Genomic DNA, 18,362 nt, shown 5'->3' with positions numbered 1-18,362 from the left:
GAGCCCAAAGCGTCTGCCTTTATGCTTTGCAGGGAACCTCTCAAGATGCATAGCAGAGGAATGGTGACGCTAATGATTGCAGCATCGCCGCTCACCACCTGGGTAGACTCCTCAAATTTTCCAAGGACCTGGCAGATGGCTGCCAACCAGGCCCACTCTTCTGTAAATAATTGAGGAGGCTGACTCCCACTGCGCCGCGCAAGTTGGAGTTGGTATTTCACTATAGCTCTACGCTGCTCATAGAGTCTGGCCAACATGTGGAGCGTAGAGTTCCACTGTGTGGGCACGTCGCACAGCAGTCGGTGCACTGGCAAATTAAACCGATGTTGCAGGGTCCGCAGGGTGGCAGCGTGCGTGTGTGATTTGCGGAAATGTGCGCAGATCCGGCGCACCTTTCCGAGCAGGTATGACAAGTGGGGGTAGCTTTTCAGAAAGCGCTGAACCACCAAATTAAACACATGGGCCAGGCATGGCACGTGCGTGAGGCTGCCGAGCTGCAGAGCCGCCACCAGCTTACGGCCGTTGTCACACACGACCATGCCCAGTTGGAGGCTCAGCGGCGCAAGCCAGCGGTCGGTCTGCTCTGTCAGACCCTGCAGCAGTTCGTGGGCCGTGTGCCTCTTCTCTCCTAAGCTGAGTAGTTTCAGCACGGCCTGCTGACGCTTGCCCACCGCTGTGCTGCCACGCCGCGTGACACCGACTGCTGGCGACGTGCTGCTGCTGACACATCTTGATTGCGAGACAGAGGTTGCGTAGGAGGAGGGTGGTTTAGTGGAGGAAGCATACACCCCCGCAGATACCACCACCGAGCTGGGGCACACAATTCGGGGGGTGGGTAGGACGTGAGCGGTCCCAGGCTCTGACTCTGTCCCAGCCTCCACTAAATTCACCCAATGTGCCGTCAGGGAGATATAGTGGCCCTGCCCGCCTGTGCTTGTCCACGTGTCTGTTGTTAAGTGGACCTTGGCAGTAACCGCGTTGGTGAGGGCGCGTACAATGTTGCTGGAGACGTGGTCGTGCAGGCCTGGGACGGCACATCGGGAAAAGTAGTGGCGACTGGGAACCGAGTAGCGCGGGGCCGCCGCCGCCATCATGCTTTTGAAGGACTCCGTTTCCACAAGCCTATACGGCAGCATCTCTAGGCTGATCACTTTGGCAATGTGCACGTTTAACGCTTGAGCGTGCGGGTGCGTGGCGTCGTACTTGCGCTTGCGCTCAAACTGTGGCGCTAGCGACGTCTGGACGCTACGCTGAGAGACATTGCTGGATGGGGCCGAGGACAGCGGAGGTGAGGGTGTGGGTGCAGGCCAGGAGACGGTAGTGCCTGTGTCCTCAGAGGGGGGTTGGATCTCAGTGGCAGGTTGGGGCACAGGGGGAGAGGCAGTGGTGCAAACCGGAGGCGGTGAACGGGCATCGTCCCACCTTGTGGGGTGCTTGGCCATCATATGCCTGCGCATGCTGTTGGTGGTGCCTCCCCAGCTGATCTTGGCGCGACAAAGGTTGCACACCACTGTTCGTCGGTCGTCAGGCGTCTCTGTGAAAAACTGCCACACCGTAGAGCACCTTGACCTGTGCAGGGTGGCATGGCGCGAGGGGGCGCTTTGGGAAACAGTTGGTGGATTATTCGGTCTGGCCCTGCCTCTACCCCTGGCCACCGCACTGGCTCGGCCTGTGCCCACACCCTGACTTGGGCCTCCGCGTCCTCGCCCGCGTCCTATAGGCCTACCCCTACCCCTCAGCATGGTGTATTACCAGTGATTTGATTTTCCAGGCAGGAAATAAATTGGCGCAAGCCTTCTGTTAAACGTAGCTGGCTGCGTATGATTTGTTTACTATCTCCACCCACCACACACGTACACAGAACGCTGAGGACTGACAGAGGCAGGGCACATAGAATGTTTCCCTTTTTTTAAAAAGAAAAGGCCCACTGACTATATTCAATCAGATAAGATATGTGTTGCACAGAAATGCAGTTATATGAAGTGCAGCAGAGCGGAGACTTTTCCCAGGCAGGAAATAAATTGGCGCAAGCCTGCAGGACAAATAGAATGTTTCCCTTTTTGGGAAACGGAGGGCCCACTGACTATATTCAATCAGATAAGATATGTGTTGCACAGAAATGCAGTTATATGAAGTGCAGCACAGCGGTTACTTTTCCCAGGCAGCAAATAAATTGGCGCAAGCCTGCAGGACAAATTGAATGTTTCCCTTTTTGGGAAACGGAGGGCCCACTGACTATATTCAATCAGATAAGATATGTGTTGCACAGAAATGCAGTTATATGAAGTGCAGCACAGCGGTTACTTTTCCCAGGCAGCAAATAAATTGGCGCAAGCCTGCAGGAAAAATTGAATGTTTCCCTTTTTGGGAAACGGAGGGCCCACTGACTATATTCAATCAGATAAGATATGTGTTGCACAGAAATGCAGTTATATGAAGTGCAGCACAGCGGTTACTTTTCCCAGGCAGCAAATAAATTGGCGCAAGCCTGCAGGACAAATTGAATGTTTCCCTTTTTGGGAAACGGAGGGCCCACTGACTATATTCAATCAGATAAGATATGTGTTGCACAGAAATGCAGTTATATGAAGTGCAGCAGAGCGGAGACTTTTCACAGGCAGCAAATAAATTGGCGCAAGCCTGCAGGACAAATTGAATGTTTCCCTTTTTGGGAAACGGAGGGCCCACTGACTATATTCAATCAGATAAGATATGTCTTCTGGCCCTGCCTACACAATTCTCTCCCTGTAGTATTACTGCAAGGCGCAATGCTCTGGAGACAGCCGATTTTGAAAAGAAAAAAAAAATGCAACACTGCTAACAGCAGCCTGCACAGTACTGCACACGGATAGATGTGGCCCTAAGAAGGACCGTTGGGGTTCTTGAAGCCTACACTCACTCCTAACACTCTCCCTGCCTAACCACCACTTCTGTCCCTGTACTATTAATGTAAGGCGCAATGCTCTGCAGACTGCCGATTTTGAAAAACAAAAAATTTGTGCAACACTGCTAACAGCACCCTCCACAGTACTGCACACGGATAGATGTGGCCCTGAGAAGGACCGTTGGGGTTCTTGAAGCCTACACTAACTCCTAGCACTCTCCCTATAGCAGCTCCGGCACCAACAGCACTTTCCCTCAGCTAACTCACAAGACATCTGAGGCGAGCCGCGGGAGGGGCCGACTTTTATACTCGGGTGACATCTGATCGCCCCAGCCACTCACAGCAGGGGGGTGGTATAGGGCTTGAACGTCACAGGGGGAAGTTGTAATGCCTTCCCTGTCTTTCAATTGGCCAGAAAAGCGCGCTAACGTCTCAGAGAGGAAACTGAAAGTAACCGGAACACCGCGTGGTGCTCGTTAAGAGTAACGAGCATCCCGAACACCCTAATATTCGCACGAATATCAAGCTCGGATGAGTACGTTCGCTCATCTCTAATTCTGAGCAAAATCCAACTCCTCCCTTCATCTCCTGAGCAGACTCTGTATTCTGATAGCTAGAGGGTGAAGTCGAATTAGGCTCAGAGTGCGTGGCCAGTGTCAGACTCAGAAGTGTGAGTTATAAAGAAAATTCTTGTACTGGTGACTGGAGGTTCAGGAGCAAGGGCTACTAGTTCATTGGGTGGGATAAGCAGAGTATTACTTAGTGGGGGCACAGAATGGGGCACCATTACTAAGTGGAGCCAAGGACGAGAAATGTTACTTTGTGGGGCCACAAAGGTAGCACTGTTATTTTGTGTGACCACAGAAGGGGCACTCTTACTTGTACTATGAGAAGTATTGCTGTTAATGGCTGGATGGAGTTCCCTTCTGCACTGTGCATGCAGTGTCATGTCTAATTCGGGCACAATTGTTACCATACAACTGTTTATCAATTGCTGCTTTTTATTTTATCAGTTTATGTACATTTTCCCACCACAGCTCCGTTTTTTTTTATGGCTTCTGCCTCCTATCAAATGTGCACTGGAGCTGTGTGGAGAGATGCCATTCTGTGCTGCAGATGGCTTCCCCTCTTCAGATCGTGCTCACTCTCCACCGGACCCAATGCACTGTCTATGTTTCAGTGCATCGGGTTGTGACCTATACTCTGCAGCAGCCGAGCGCCAGACATTTTGGTAGGGAAGACAGCTGGGTAAAATGCTGGTTGTCTGCGGTGGCTCTGCCATTTCCTGCCGATACAACCAAAATGCGGCCTGGACTGGCTGCACGCAGGGGGTAAAGTTAGCAACTCTGCTAAGGAGATTTATAACTTACTGTTTCACGTGACGCCAGTGCCTCTCAAGTAATAAATCGTAAAAAGTAGTTTTTAACCAGTGGTACATGGTTCTTTACTTAACGTTTCCAACTTTGATTTTCCAAGCATAACACAGCAACAGTCTTTGACATAACACTTTTGACTTACTTTCTCCTCTTTACAATCTCCAAACACACTTGAATTCAAGCGACACTTCTTCACAGAAATAAAGCTATCACCAATCTCAGTTATCTGATGGAAAATCCTTGGGAGAGCACCAGGCAAATAACACATATGATTCTTCCCCGTTCCTCACACCCCTTTTCTTGCACACTTTCTGGTCCCTTGAGAGAATATATCCCATGCGTGGTTAGAATCTCACAGTCTGTTCTTAGACTCCAGCGTGAGAGCCTCAGCCTACATGTCCTCCTTTCCTGACTATATTCTCTCAATTCTCTTTTCACTGTAACCCCGCCTCCAATTTTTCTACCAACCAATCACATCAGACAGTGCAGGTTAGAGAGAACAGACACACAGACACCACCAAGTTTAGTGATACCAACATGAGACAATGACCCAACGTTGACCCAGACAGAGCCAAAACACATAACAACACACAGTCTACTACACTTACCAGCACAGACATACACACCATAAAAGACAGACATTTAAGTGCTGAAGGGACCCCTACTCTGGGGCACTACAAACTCCATCCACTGACACACTGTAAAAGTGCATGAAGATGAGCAACGGGGAGCAGGAATGATCTGAGGAGGAAAAGCTGTCTGTAGCACAGAACGGCTTCTCCTCACACAGTGCCAGTACACATTTGACAGGAGATAGGTGCTTAAAAAACTAAACTGTGGTTGGAAAATGTAGATAAACTGCTATAATAAAAAGCAGGCCTTATATATGAATGTGCGCTGGGGGCTTTAACGGGGTTGTGTGGTTAAAAGAAAAACATTTTAAATGGCTGGACATGTAATTAAAAAAAAACTAAAACAGCATACTCTCCTGTCTTTGGCTTCCCGGGCACAGCTGAACGGCTCCGGCTGCCATGTCAATGTTCCCTAGTGTGGTTGGCAGCTGAAAGTCAGGTGACCGTTATGGCCAATCAGAGGCTGTAGCGTCACTTTCTAAACTCCTGACATCAGCGCTCACACCCCGGTTGACCGCAGTGGTCACCTAACTTCCAGTGGCTTTCTGTGCCAGGGAACGGGGAAGTGGCAGTGGAGGGGGTGGGGGCAAGACGGGTGAGGATGCTGCCTCTTTTTACCTTTTATCACATACCCAGCCTTTAAAGAATTCTTTTGTTTAAAGGGGTTTTCCAGGGAAATACTATTGATGACCTATCATCAGGATAGGTCATCAATAGTTGATCTGCTGTGGTCCGTCGCTTTAGACCCTGACTGATCAGATAAGCTGGCGTTTGCTGTCAGCGTCGCAAATACACAGAGTTCAGAGCGGAAGCCACCACGCTGACCTCCGTGTAGTGGCTGGCGCATGTAACTGCAGGCACAGCTTGCGTTGATTTCAATAAGAGCCGTGTCTGCAGTTACAAGCGCCACTACACGGTGGTCGGCGCGGAGGCTTCCACTCTGACCTCTGTGTATTTGCGTCACTGACAGCATGCGCTAGCTTAGCTGATCAGTTGAGATCCCGACTGGCGGACCCCGGCCGATCAGCTATTGATGACCTATCCCGATGATAGGTCTTCAATAGTATTTCACTGGAAAACCACACAAGCCTTTTAATGCAGCCACCATTGCCACAGGACTGAATGGGCCTGTAATGCACTCATTCACATGAAGTGTGAAGATCCCAGTTTGTATCTTATATTGCAAAAAATAGAGTAGAATAGCAGTACTATAAGAAGAAACATGGTGTGACATTTTTAATACTATTTTAGTAATTTTTTAGAGTTCTACGCTACTTACCAGAACACATAATTTTCAGCGAGCAGCTGAATCCTTGAAATAAACGTTCAGTGCTAAGAATTCCCTAAGCCGAGAGCGGAGCCTTGAGAAGTGAGTCATACTGTACAATGTAAACACTGAAACCGCTGGAACTTGCAGCGTGTTTATGAAGACAAGCACACAACACTGAGGAAAGTTTATGTTCGTAGTGCGTCACAGAACAGGATCTGGGGTCCCCTTGTTTGCTCAGCTATTACTGTGTAAGAAGAGTTTACAAAAGACGTTCAAGCTAAAAAATAGTTTCCGGATCCGGCAAAAAGAAAAAAAGATTTAACTCCTTGTACAGTAAAGATATCAACTTCTTCCAAACATCAACTCACATTAAAACCTAACTAGACACAGATTAGTATAGTCTCAGACAGTTAGGGCTTTAACAGACGAACGCATGCGCAAATACGCTCACCGCAACAGAGCGTATTTTTAATTTTTAACAGTTCAAACTCCATGCTATTGCGTGCGCAAAAAAAAGCAGAATGATAGGCCATGGTCTATCTTTTCTCGCATGTAGGAATTGCGCACGAGAAACCCACTCATGAGAACAAATGGCATCATGTTATAGCAGGGGAGCTGAGCGGACGTGCGAGAAAAAAAAAACCCCTAAGCCTGGGTTCCCACACAGCGGAATCCCGGCGGAAATCGCGTGGTTTGGCCGCAGCACTTAGCCATAGAGGAGAACGCGGCCGCAGCGGAAGAAGAAAAAGAATGAGCATGCTGCGGCCGGCTAATCCGCGCCGCAGTGCCGGCTTCTGCCGGGGCGGATTTGCCCTCCCGTGTGGACGAGATTTCTGAGAAATCTCGTCCACATGGCTGGCTAATCACAGGATTAGTGGCCGCAGGCGGATTTGCCGTGGCGAAATTCCGGACGGAATTTCTGCGGCAAATCCGCCCCGTGTGAGCCCAGCCTGAAGTTTATTCACACAAGCGCAATTGCGCACTTTTTGAAACCATAAAATTTGCTCACGCAATACACAAAGAATAGAACCCATTGATTTGAATGGGTTCATTCACATGCGCGTGTTTTGCGTGCGCATTTGATGCGCACAAAAAATATGCAGCATGTTCTATTTTCCTGCACAATTGCGCTGGGAAAAAGAACATATTGAACTCATTACGCTAATTGGCCATTTCACTGCATGCTTTTTTGTGCGCAAAAATGCGCACGATTTACACACGCGAAAAATTGTAATAAAAAATGCACTTTTGCGTGGAAATAGACAACTCCCATTTCTTAAAACACAGCGCAAATATGCGCGTGAATACACATACGTTCATGTGAATCTAGTCGGGTCCCTCCACACGAGTGTAAGCGCATTTGCGCATGTCTGAGCACTGCATGTTTGCGAACTAAATGGTTTTTTTGCGTGAAATACGGAAATGTGAACAAACCTCCATTGAAGTCAATCGGTTCTATTCTCTGCATATTGCGCAAGCAAATACGCCCATGTGAATCCGGCCTCACGGATGGCTTCAAACAAACGAATGCACAAATCTAGTCGCATACGGTATTTGTGTAGTGAACGAGGCTGATTTGCGCGTAATACTATGCGTGCTTGGGCAGGTAGGGCAATCTTATATGGGCGTGACAGCCTTCCCCCTTATTTAAAAGACTGTTTAGCCAAATGATGTCCAGATGTTTTCTTTTCCCCAAGGTTTTACACAGTGTCTCATGCAACCCATTGCTATTGCGCATCCATCCGCACACCTCCCATAGACCTCTAAGGGAACGGAACCCCTGGTGCGAAAATATGCAGGAACATAGTGCAGCTCCTATTTTTTTTTAAAGGCTGCGTTTGACCATACGCTCATGTGAGCCTGCCCTTTTCCTGCATATTTGGACACCAGAGGACTCCATAGAAGTCTATGGGAGGTGTGCAAAATGCGTGCACAATACGCTGCACAAATCTGCGGGGGGGAAAAGAACGCATCTGGACCTCATTAAGCTAAATAGCAAATACAGTGCGCTGAAACGTGCGTATTAGCGACTACGCTCATGTGAATAGTAAATTCTCCTTTCTGCTAATTTGCAGCTTTTCTACCACAACCCCTTCCAAATTTTCAGCATGATCATTTTAACCCTTGCTGGTCTGGTGAGAACGTGTATCTCCCAGCTCCAACAGAAGTAGTAAAAACCAGCGCAGATTGTGCATTTCTGACGTCTTGGGTCATATATTTAGGCAGATAAGGACTTGGCAGCATCAGGTGGCTGTAATTAGCGCTTCTTGTGTCTATAAATACAAGCTGCCCCCCATTGTTGTCTGTGGAAGAACTGCTGGAGCGCGTGACACAAAGGCTGAGAGTTATTTCGGGGCGGCTATATTTAGCTCATTGATGCAGATAGAGGGATTCCACTGACGTCAATGGAGCGTGTGCTGACGTCACCGGCCCTCCTCCCCGCTCACAAGGAAGGAGCTGGCAGAGAGAATGCGCGCAAGGCTGAGTGCTGGCCACGAACAAAGGGGCATCACATTTCCATGCCCGGGCAATGGGGCTGCAGCAGAGCAGGAGCTCCCCCAGCACAGGGCAGGCAGGGGGAGAGAGGCGGCTGTGAGTGAGAAGGGATCCCCTCTTCTCTCCCCCCTGCAGCAGGTGGATGTGTCTGGCTGCTGTAACCTGATAACAGAGAGACACAGCGCGTCCCAGGGTGTAAGTACAGGGGCTGCTGTGTGGCATGTCACACGGGGGATGCTGGGGATATTTATACTGCACTGCTGTTTGTTGATGTTGTTGCTGTTTTGTTTAGTGGAAGTCACTTTGTAAGTCTCTAGTGAAGAATTCTGCAGGTTGTTACTTTCTGGCTGCTTGTATCACTGGTGGGGATCTGACACTAGGGTCCACAATGAACAGGGAGGGGGTCCCAGACTTTGGTTTTCTATAGTACAGAATGACTGACAACTGCAGATATTTCTGCAAAACCACATGTATGGTAGAGTAAAAACCAACTGATTGAAATGTAACTTTAATTTAACTTTTTTTTTTTCTGTTTTGCACTAACTTAAAAAAATAAATAAAAACATGTAATGTGAGAATTTTCTGCTGCTATTGTCTGACAGTCAAAACCATTGAAATTATAATTTTTTTTTTTAAATTTATTTATTTATTTTGCTTGATTGTTTCATCACTCATGGTGTATAATGCAATACCATAGTATTGCATTATACTGCTGTCTGACAAGTCTATCTAGCCACATTATATGCATGGCTTGATAGGCCATCAGCCATGACAGCCCTCAAAGCCTTCACAAGTTGCCATTGCAGCCTGGGATGTTTTGATCTCCTTGCCGGAGGAGTTTGGGATCCCTGAATAATGATTGGGGCACATAAAAGCCGCTGTCAGAATTTACAGTGGTATTTAAAGGGTTAGCAGGATCAGCTGTTGCGGGCAGGGTCAGCTGTCAAAGACAACTGGACCCAGCTCTGTGCGGGGTGGGATTGGCCCCCAATCCTGTGCCCCCCAAACACAAATATAGGTCCTGTGATGTTAAGGTCTTGTACTGGATTTTTTTTTCTTTTTTGCAATAGTTCTAGTTGGTTATTTTATAAGCCAGTTATAGCACTGGAAGCATCAATTTAACTTTGGTTTTAGCAGACAGTAAATACATTCATAGACAAAAGTGAGAAAACAGCCCAAAAATTAGCCAGCAGGTAGTCTCTAGATATTTGCTGCCTGGCTCCGGAAACAGAGTGCTACTGTATGTGACATGATGTCTGATGGCGATGGAAGGAGAATTTCTTATCAAACCCTAAAAGTCCTATTGGGGGTATACATATCTGCTGCTGGGGACCCCTGCTGATCAGTTATTCTCTGGGTGGTGTATGTGTGTTCACTGAGCTGATTCCTGCTGGAAGCAGGCAGCTTAGTTCCCACTTCTATGGTCAGCTTTGGCATTACAGGTTATTCACTTAAATGGGAACTTGGCCTGTAATACCAAGCCTGGCCACTGCAGTAGGTACAGATCTGTGCACTTCCTGCAGAAATCAGCTCAGTGCATGAGCACAGGGTATTGTATCTTGACGCCACCAGGAAGTCCTGGTGGAGTCAAGATTGACAGGGGGGTGATGCCCCCTGTACCTGAGCAGCCGCATAGTTTACTGGGCTGCAGGTCCTGGTAGCCCAGTAACCTAAACCATACAGGTGCATAAATGTACCGTACAGACAGCAGCTGTGGGTGTAGCGGCGCATCTGCCAGTGCAAGCGCCCTGTCCGCTGTTGCAGAAGACGGCACCACGCTCTGTCTTAATGTGCAGAGCGGAGTCGCCAGCAGAGAGCCCACACCAGCCGTGAAGCGGCGTTGCCGGCCGACAAACACCCCGCCCTCCCCACATGGAAGTGAAAAGTCGGCGGCAGCAGGGGGGACAGAGTGAGCTGGCGGCCCCAGACTGCAGGCTGTCACTGCGTCTAGACTAGAGACCAGCGGACAATGACTGACATGCCTCCCCCGCACACAGCTGTAGGACGTCACGGAGCCAACTGCGGCAGGGGACTGTCAGTCATACGCAGCAGGCAACGACAGCAGGGAGGCCGGAGGGCAGAGCGCCATGGGGGGGGGTGTGACACAGTTACCTGATGTTAGTGGGCTGCTGCTGAGCAACGGAACCTTGACACACACATGCACTTGGCTCCTTCTAGCACCATTAGCTCTGGAGCCAATCGGGAGCTAGGGGTGTGACGGGGAATGTTCCTCATGGAAGCCCTGTCAAACACCTAGCTTCCGGTGGTGTCAAGATACAAGAATACCTAAGCACAGCAGCCTGGTCCCAGGTGGTGGACCCCTGCCAACTCTACTATTGTAAGTATAGGCCATCAATAGTTTACAACTGGACAACACCTTTAAGGGTTAATTCATAGTGGCACATGTAGCTTTGATTTGTGAAAAATGGACCAACTTCACTGCATATTTATGTGCCTTATTTTTCTATGTGCAACACTGGTTTGCATAAAAAAACGTACATCTGACTACACTAATTTACTTTATTCGGTCCATATTCAGTCTATAAAAAAAACAAAAACCACAGGCATAACTTTCTGTCTGTATGGGAACAGGCCCTAACTCTGGGGCTACATGTCAGACATCCAGTCTATTTGTATAACTGTCTTATAGTTTGCCTTGAAATCTGATGCTAGCGCCTACCTTGCTTTCTATCAAATGTATTGATGTTTGTGGACGTTCTTATTGTCTGTCTACTAAAAAGAAAATTTAAGCCCGGTCCTGGAGCGTTCTGACTGCCTTGTAAGATCTACAGCCATTTATACACAATCTAACTTGTCAGCTGTCTATAATGATTCATCCTTTTGGTCTTTGGAAATCTGCTACTATGCTGTGATAAGAACCCACATTACACACCCTGCTGTTGTCTGTTAGGATCCTTCTACATGGGCTGATAACTGTTCAGATCTGCGATCTAATGATGATCGGAACAGTTGTTCAGTCTAAATGCATGCACCGACTGAACAACAAACTATAATTTGTTCACTTTCTGCATGCATAAAAACTGAAGGATTGGCCCGTGTAAACAGGCAGTTGTTCATCTATGAATGACTGCCTGTTTACTGTGAGTGAAGGTGGGTGAGCTGGAATGATCTCCAACCTGTTTCACCTCCATTCACTCCACTATACTTTTTCCTGTGTAGAAGCATAGGAACGATCATTGCTGGAGTGACCCTATCAGACACCTGAGCCTGTCAGGTCATCCTGTGTAAAAGAACCCTTTGGCCCATTCACAGTTCTACTTGCTGTAAGAATTTGGTTAATTTAAGTATTGTGGTCAAAGTATGGTGATCTTGGTTCAAGTTGATCCTCCAATTTTGGTGGATGAAACTAGTTGCACAAACTTGGTAGCCAAAATACAAGATGGTGTACTAGGTTAATAGGCTTTTCCTTTTTGGTGAAATTATAGCCACACTTGCTGCTGGTAGCGGACATGTTTTACTATCACAATAAATGCTGGGAAGATCGCCTGATTAGTCGCTAATCGCCATGTGCAATACACTTCATCTAGGCTGAACCTTTTGCACACAGATCACTTGAACTTGGTTTTGCAAATGCTAGATCAAAAAGTGTTGGTGCAACACATTTACCAAGTTCAACAGCTGATGCAAGTTTAATAGAGATGAGCGAGCACCAAAATGCTCGGGTGCTCGTTACTCGGGACGAAATTTCCGCGATGCTCGAGGGTTCGTTTCGAGTAACGAACCCCATTGAAGTCAATGGGCGACCCGAGTATTTTTGTATATCGCCGATGCTCGCTAAGGTTTCCATTTGTGAAAATCTGGGCAATTCAAGAAAGTGATGGGAACGACACAGCAACGGATAGGGCAGGCAAGGGGCTACATGTTGGGCTGCATCTCAAGTTCACAGGTCCCACTATTAAGCCACAATAGCGGCAAGAGTGCCCCCCCCCCCCCCGCACTGTCAGCATAAAGATTGTTCTTCTCTGCCGCAGCAGTAACAGCTGTGGCAGAGAAGAACGATGTTAGCCTATTGAATTCAATGGAGCCAGCAATACAGCCGACTCCATTGAAAGCAATGGGCTGCTGACGATCGCGGGATGAATTGTTGGGAAGGGCTTAAATATAAAAGCCCTTCCCTGCAATTCATCCAGAAATGTGTTACAATAAAAATCATTACTCACTTCTCCTGGGGTTCTGCGGTGCTCCTGCAGGCTGTCGCTCCCTCCTGGTCCCCGGCAGAGCATTGCTTTCTCTACGAAGGGCTTTAAATCCCCGCCTCCAGAAACACACGTTGGCTGTGATTGGCTGAAGGCACGTGTGTTTCTGGAGGCGGGGATTTAAAGCCCTTCGTAGAGAAAGCAATGCTCTGCCGGGGACCAGGAGGGAGCGACAGCCTGTAGGAGCACCGCAGAACCCCAGGAGAAGTGAGTAATGATTTTTATTGTAACACATTTCTGGATGAATTGCAGGGGAGGGCTTATATATTTAAGCCCTTCCCGACAATTCATCCCGCGATCGTCAGCAGCCCATTGCTTTCAATTGAGTCGGCTGTATTGCTGGCTCCATTGAATTCAATGGGCTAACATCGTTCTTCTCTGCCACAGCTGTTACAGCTGTGGCAGAGAAGAATGATTTCTCTTCTATATGTTCTCAATGGGGTCGGCGCTGCTGCCGCCGGCCCCATTGAGCGCATATAGAGAAGAGAACAGGAATCGCAGATAGGTGCGATCTGCGATTTCTGTTCTATAATTTATCGGACGAGCGCATAAAAAGCGCTCATGTGTCCGATAAAAATTCGCCGGACGCATGCGCAAATCGCGTGAAAAACGCCCATCTGACTAAGGCCTTAGTCAGACGGGCGTTTTTTCACGCGATTTGCGGATCGCATGACGGATGCGCATCCGCAAATCGCGTGACCGATGCCCGAAAATCGGGCGGAGCTGTCCAGCGCATTGCATTCAATGGAGTTGGCAATACAGCCCGCTCCATTGAAAGCAATGCGCTGCGGGCGAGTGTGGGATGAATTGTCGGGAAGGGCTTAAATCTATAAGCCCTTCCCTGCAATTCATCCAGAAAAGTGTTAAACTAAAAAATATATATATACTGACCTGCTCCCGGCAGCCGGAGTTCCGCGCGGCCGTCCTGCAGTGGGTGTGAAAGGGGTGTGAGTCAGACCTGCCCCCTGATTGGCTCAGCGCTGAGCCAATCAGGGGGCAGGTCTGACTCGCCCCCTTCACACCCACTGAATGGGTGTGAGTGAGACCTGCCTCTGATTGGCTCAGCGCTGAGCCAATCAGGGGGCAGGTCTGACTCACACCCCTTTCACACCCACTGCAGGACGGCCGCGCGGAACTCCGGCTGCCGGTAGCAGGTCAGTATGTATATATATATATTTTTTAGTTTAACACTTTTCTGGATGAATTGCAGGGAAGGGCTTATAGATTTAAGCCCTTCCCGACAATTCATCCCGCGATCGTCGGCAGCCCATTGATTTCAATGGAGTCGGCTGTATTGCCGGCTCCATTGAATTCAATGGGCAAACATCGTTCTTCTCTGCCACAGCTGTTACAGCTGTGGCAGAGAAGAATGATTTGTCTTCTATATGTTCTCAATGGGGTCGGCGCTGCTGCCGCCGGCCCCATTTGAGCGCATATAGAGAAGAAGGACCGTTGGGGTTCTTGAAGCCTAAAATCACTCCTAACACTCTCCCTATAGCAGCCCCGGCATCAACAGCACTTTCCCTCAGCTAAGTGAGAACGCATCTGTGGCGAGCCGCGGGCCGGCAGATTTTAATACTCGGGTGACACCTAATCTCGCCAGCCACTCACTGCAGGGGGGTGGTATAGGGCTTGAACGTCGCAGGGGGAAGTTGTAATGCCTTCCCTGTCTTTCTATTGGCCAGAAAAGCGCGCAAATTTCTCAGGGAAGAAAATGAAAGTAACTCGAACACCGTGTGGTACTCGTTACGAGAAACGAGCATCTCGAACACCCTAATACTCGAACGAGTATCAAGCTCGGACGAGTATGCTCGCTCATCTCTAAAGTTTAACTAAACCTGGATCCACACCATGGTTGGTGCAACCTGCCCTAAAAACTGCTGTTCTCTTTTAGCCTGGCTTTTTGTGCTTTAATAAAATAATTACCATCCATAGACATAAAGGCTAAACTAGCTATCAGTGTAAAGCCCCACCCTTCATCACATTTAGATCTGCTCTCCTATACACCTCTTTATTAGGAGGATCTGATGGTCACAAGGAATCAGGCCAAGCATACCATAATATTTCTTAAACTGGCCATACACATCCGTTAATTAGTAGGCCAAACTCAAATTTCGGTGGGATAGGCTAACTCAACTTGTCATGCACAATTTTTTGGTTCCAACAGGACATGAACTGAAGTGAGGGGTCTGGCTTTGGCTTATTTCTATTATCAGTGAAAGCTAAGCCAACTGATTAGTCATGTTTATGGAATGAGTAGCTTATCGGGTAACTAGAAAACTGTCAGCTGAACACTGAAGTGTATGGTCAGCTGTAGGGAATGTTACTCCTCACCCTTGTATCTTTTTATATAAAAGATTTGCTCACTTGCTCTGTGATCCCTTCTGCATGTGCTGTGAATGGTGCCTAAATGATCCTAAACAGCTGTGGGTCAAACACTTATTCGGCCAATAGTTGCTCTTTTTGACTCCCCTATACCCATACATTCTCAGTTGGGATAAGAGTAAGCCACTGCCGGACTCGGCAGGCAATGCTAGATCTCCTTTGAGAACTAAGGATTAGGCATGTAGAAATCCACCATGTATGATCCTCTTTACACCCTTTAGACACATAAGATAGTTGTCTGGTTCAGTTGACTGTGGACTAGTGTGGGGATTCCCAATTGGGCTGCCACAACACTCAGGCTAGTGAGTTATCATTAGGCTGGCTTCACATAGCTGAGTGCTATAACTGCCTGATATCGCACTCTTAACCGTGCATTGGTTTTTTTTGGCGGGGGGGGGGGCTGAGGTAACATTGGTCTAGTGTGTAAAGTCACCGTGTGTTGGCCATTGGGGGTAACTTGGACAGGGTGGGTAAGCGTCTCTAAGTGTTGAAGCTTATTATACAAAACGTGACTTACCAGCACATTGGAAGCTTTCCAAAACTACATTATTGAAACCAGAAGTGGTTGATAGAAGAGGAGTTTAGAGTGACTAGACCCTGACTGTAGGTTTTTCTGTTCCTCAATGAACTTCAAGTGAAGTTGAGTGACTATAACCTTGTATACTGTCGGTATAGTCCCTGCATGCTTCCTGATAATCATCTTGTATTTGTGGAACTTCCATTACTGTAAGATTCTGAAAGCCAAGCTAGTCGTTGCAAGTATTTGTTATACACAGCTAATCTATCATTGTCAATAGTGATACATTTATTTTCTCTACAAAGGCCTACAAGTATTCATAGCCTCTTATTTTAGGTCCCGTTCACATTGGTGTTCTGTACAGATCAGTTTTCTTGCATGGAATAGAATTAAAGAGAAGCCATAATTTTTCATTTAAGCTAACAGAACCAGTGGAAGAATCCATTAAAGACAGTTATCAGTTTCTTTTGTTGTAGATCCCTTTTGAATGGATCCAACTTTGTAATCTTTTGTCTTGCTAACCTTTAGTGCATGCTCACTCACAATGGATGCATTAAACAGAATCAAATGTAAAGCTTTGTTCCATTGACAATAATGTAAAATCAAACAGAGGCAAATTGAGCCAAACTGAAAGACTTCAGTTCCCATTGAAATCAATGGAAACTTGAGTCTGGCTGTTTCTAAAGGCCACGTTACACAGGACAACTGTCGGGCGCTGGAAGACTTTACCAGTTATGAGACGGTGACCGGCAAGGTGCTGGAGGGCAGGTATGTGTCGCCTAGGATGCTCTCCTATGCTGCCTTGGGGAGCGCTTGGGCAGATGCGTGCCACCGAGCAGCCTGGGCTCGGTGGAGGAAGCCGGCAGTATAGTGTTAGTAGCATTAAGCCACTAGCACGTTGTAGTATGTAAGTGGCTCCAAGCCACATAATCCGGGCCGGCTTTTCCTGGAGTGACCAAAGTGAAGGGTGGGATGGTCACTCCCACGTACCAGGTGGGGCTGGTACCAGGCCTTATAAAGCCTGGGCCTACAGGGCCAGGAGGAGAGCTGAGACCTCTGCAGGTCTGAGAGTCCTGGCTGGCTGTGTGCAGGAGCCATTTGTTACCAGTGTGTAGACATGGACGCTCCATGTATAGTAAGTGCTCAGACGAGCAGGATTTACGTTATGTTTGCCTGATGTTAAGGCCTGTATTTTGCTTTTGTTTGCTTGGAAATAAACCCAGGCAAAGCCTGGACTAAAGACTTTATCCTATGTGTCACTGTCTCTGACTGCTTATGCCCAGGTTGCTACCGATCCTAAACGCTAATCCCTCACACAGTTTTTGTACCTTGCAGAAACCCAATATGGGCTTTACATGTGCTTATGGTCTGTAAAGGTACCTTTACACAAGACTGTCAGGCGGGGGCGTAGCTAAAGGATCATGGGCCCGGGTGCAAAAGTTTATCTTGGGCTGAATGGGCATATCTGTCCTGAGTTCATATGGTTTGGGTGGCATTAACCTGGTGACAGGTTCACTTTAAGTATAGAATCCCTGTACCGCATGCATGTCCTCCTATAGTGCACTGTGTAATAGATGCCTAGATCTAATAAGTATATCTGTCTGACTTCACATAGTTGACTCGTCACATAATGATCTAATGACCCTGCTTGCAAGACAGTTTGTTTCGGAAGAAGTGATAGAAGTTTGCGCAGAGACTCAACAAAAGCAACCGATTAGATAATGACAAGCAAACTGTACTTCTCTCCCATATAGTAGAATGTAGGACACTACAGAATGTACAGTAACCTTCCCAATATTGCTAGACACTGGGGGTTTATTGGGAGATCACACTGCCAGTGTAGTGCTTATGGGGCTGATGTTGGGATAGTACTTTTTCACTTTGTTTCTCTGGTGGCACCACAGGATTCGGTCATTCGGCAATCATGAATATAGTAACTTTTTTTTCTTCTCACGAAACAGATTGCTTATCTGCAGCATGATTGATAAATCTGTGATAGCTGGTACCCATGGCATAACTTGAAGCTCCTGGACTTCAATGCTAAGCTTGTAACAGGGCCTCTAACTGTAATGCGTTCTTAGTACTGAGCTCCCTATATGGAGAAGAGAGGCCTTATGGGCTCCCTAAGGCTCCTGGGCCTGGGTGCAACCCCATCCCCTATAGTTATGCCCCTGGCTGGAACTCCCGGGAAACGTGAACAAAACCAATCCCAGAACTCTCCTATCCAAGTGCAATGCATTTGTACCACCTATCTCCATTAGTCCCATACAAGGAGCAATGGTTATGCATGTGCACTGCAGCTCCATTCACTAGGCACTTTGGGGTAAGGGGTGTAGGCAACTTTTCTTATGATCTGTAGCAGTCCCAGTGGCAAGACCCCCAGCAATCCTACACTTATCACATAGCCTGGGATAGTGTTCCGTGGGAAACCCCTTTAAGGCCGCCTGCACACGAGCGGAAATCCCGCCGTCACATGAAAGAGCCAGGGCCGCCAGGCGCGGGTGAGTACGCGCTCGTCCCTGCAGGCGCTCGGGTCGGATCGCGCGGCGAGAATTCTCGCTGCCGGATCCGACCTGCTCGTCTGC

General features: G+C 48.0%; 1 protein-coding gene across 1 annotated transcript in view; it reads left to right on the top strand.

Annotated features, from left to right (window-relative positions):
• The first annotated feature begins 8,614 nt into the window (after window positions 1–8,614).
• Window positions 8,615–18,362, top strand: part of NR4A1 (nuclear receptor subfamily 4 group A member 1) — an 84,149-nt gene continuing 74,401 nt past the window's right edge. The window contains exon 1 of the mRNA XM_066585967.1: window positions 8,615–8,853. The gene's annotated coding sequence lies outside the window, so the exon portion shown is untranslated. The remainder of the gene's footprint in view (window positions 8,854–18,362) is intronic.

This window comes from Eleutherodactylus coqui, chromosome 1, assembly GCF_035609145.1.
Source record: "Eleutherodactylus coqui strain aEleCoq1 chromosome 1, aEleCoq1.hap1, whole genome shotgun sequence".
Classification (NCBI taxonomy): domain Eukaryota; kingdom Metazoa; phylum Chordata; class Amphibia; order Anura; family Eleutherodactylidae; genus Eleutherodactylus; species Eleutherodactylus coqui.
Note: the sequence above shows the minus strand (reverse complement) of the source record. Positions and strands in the feature narration are given on the sequence as shown.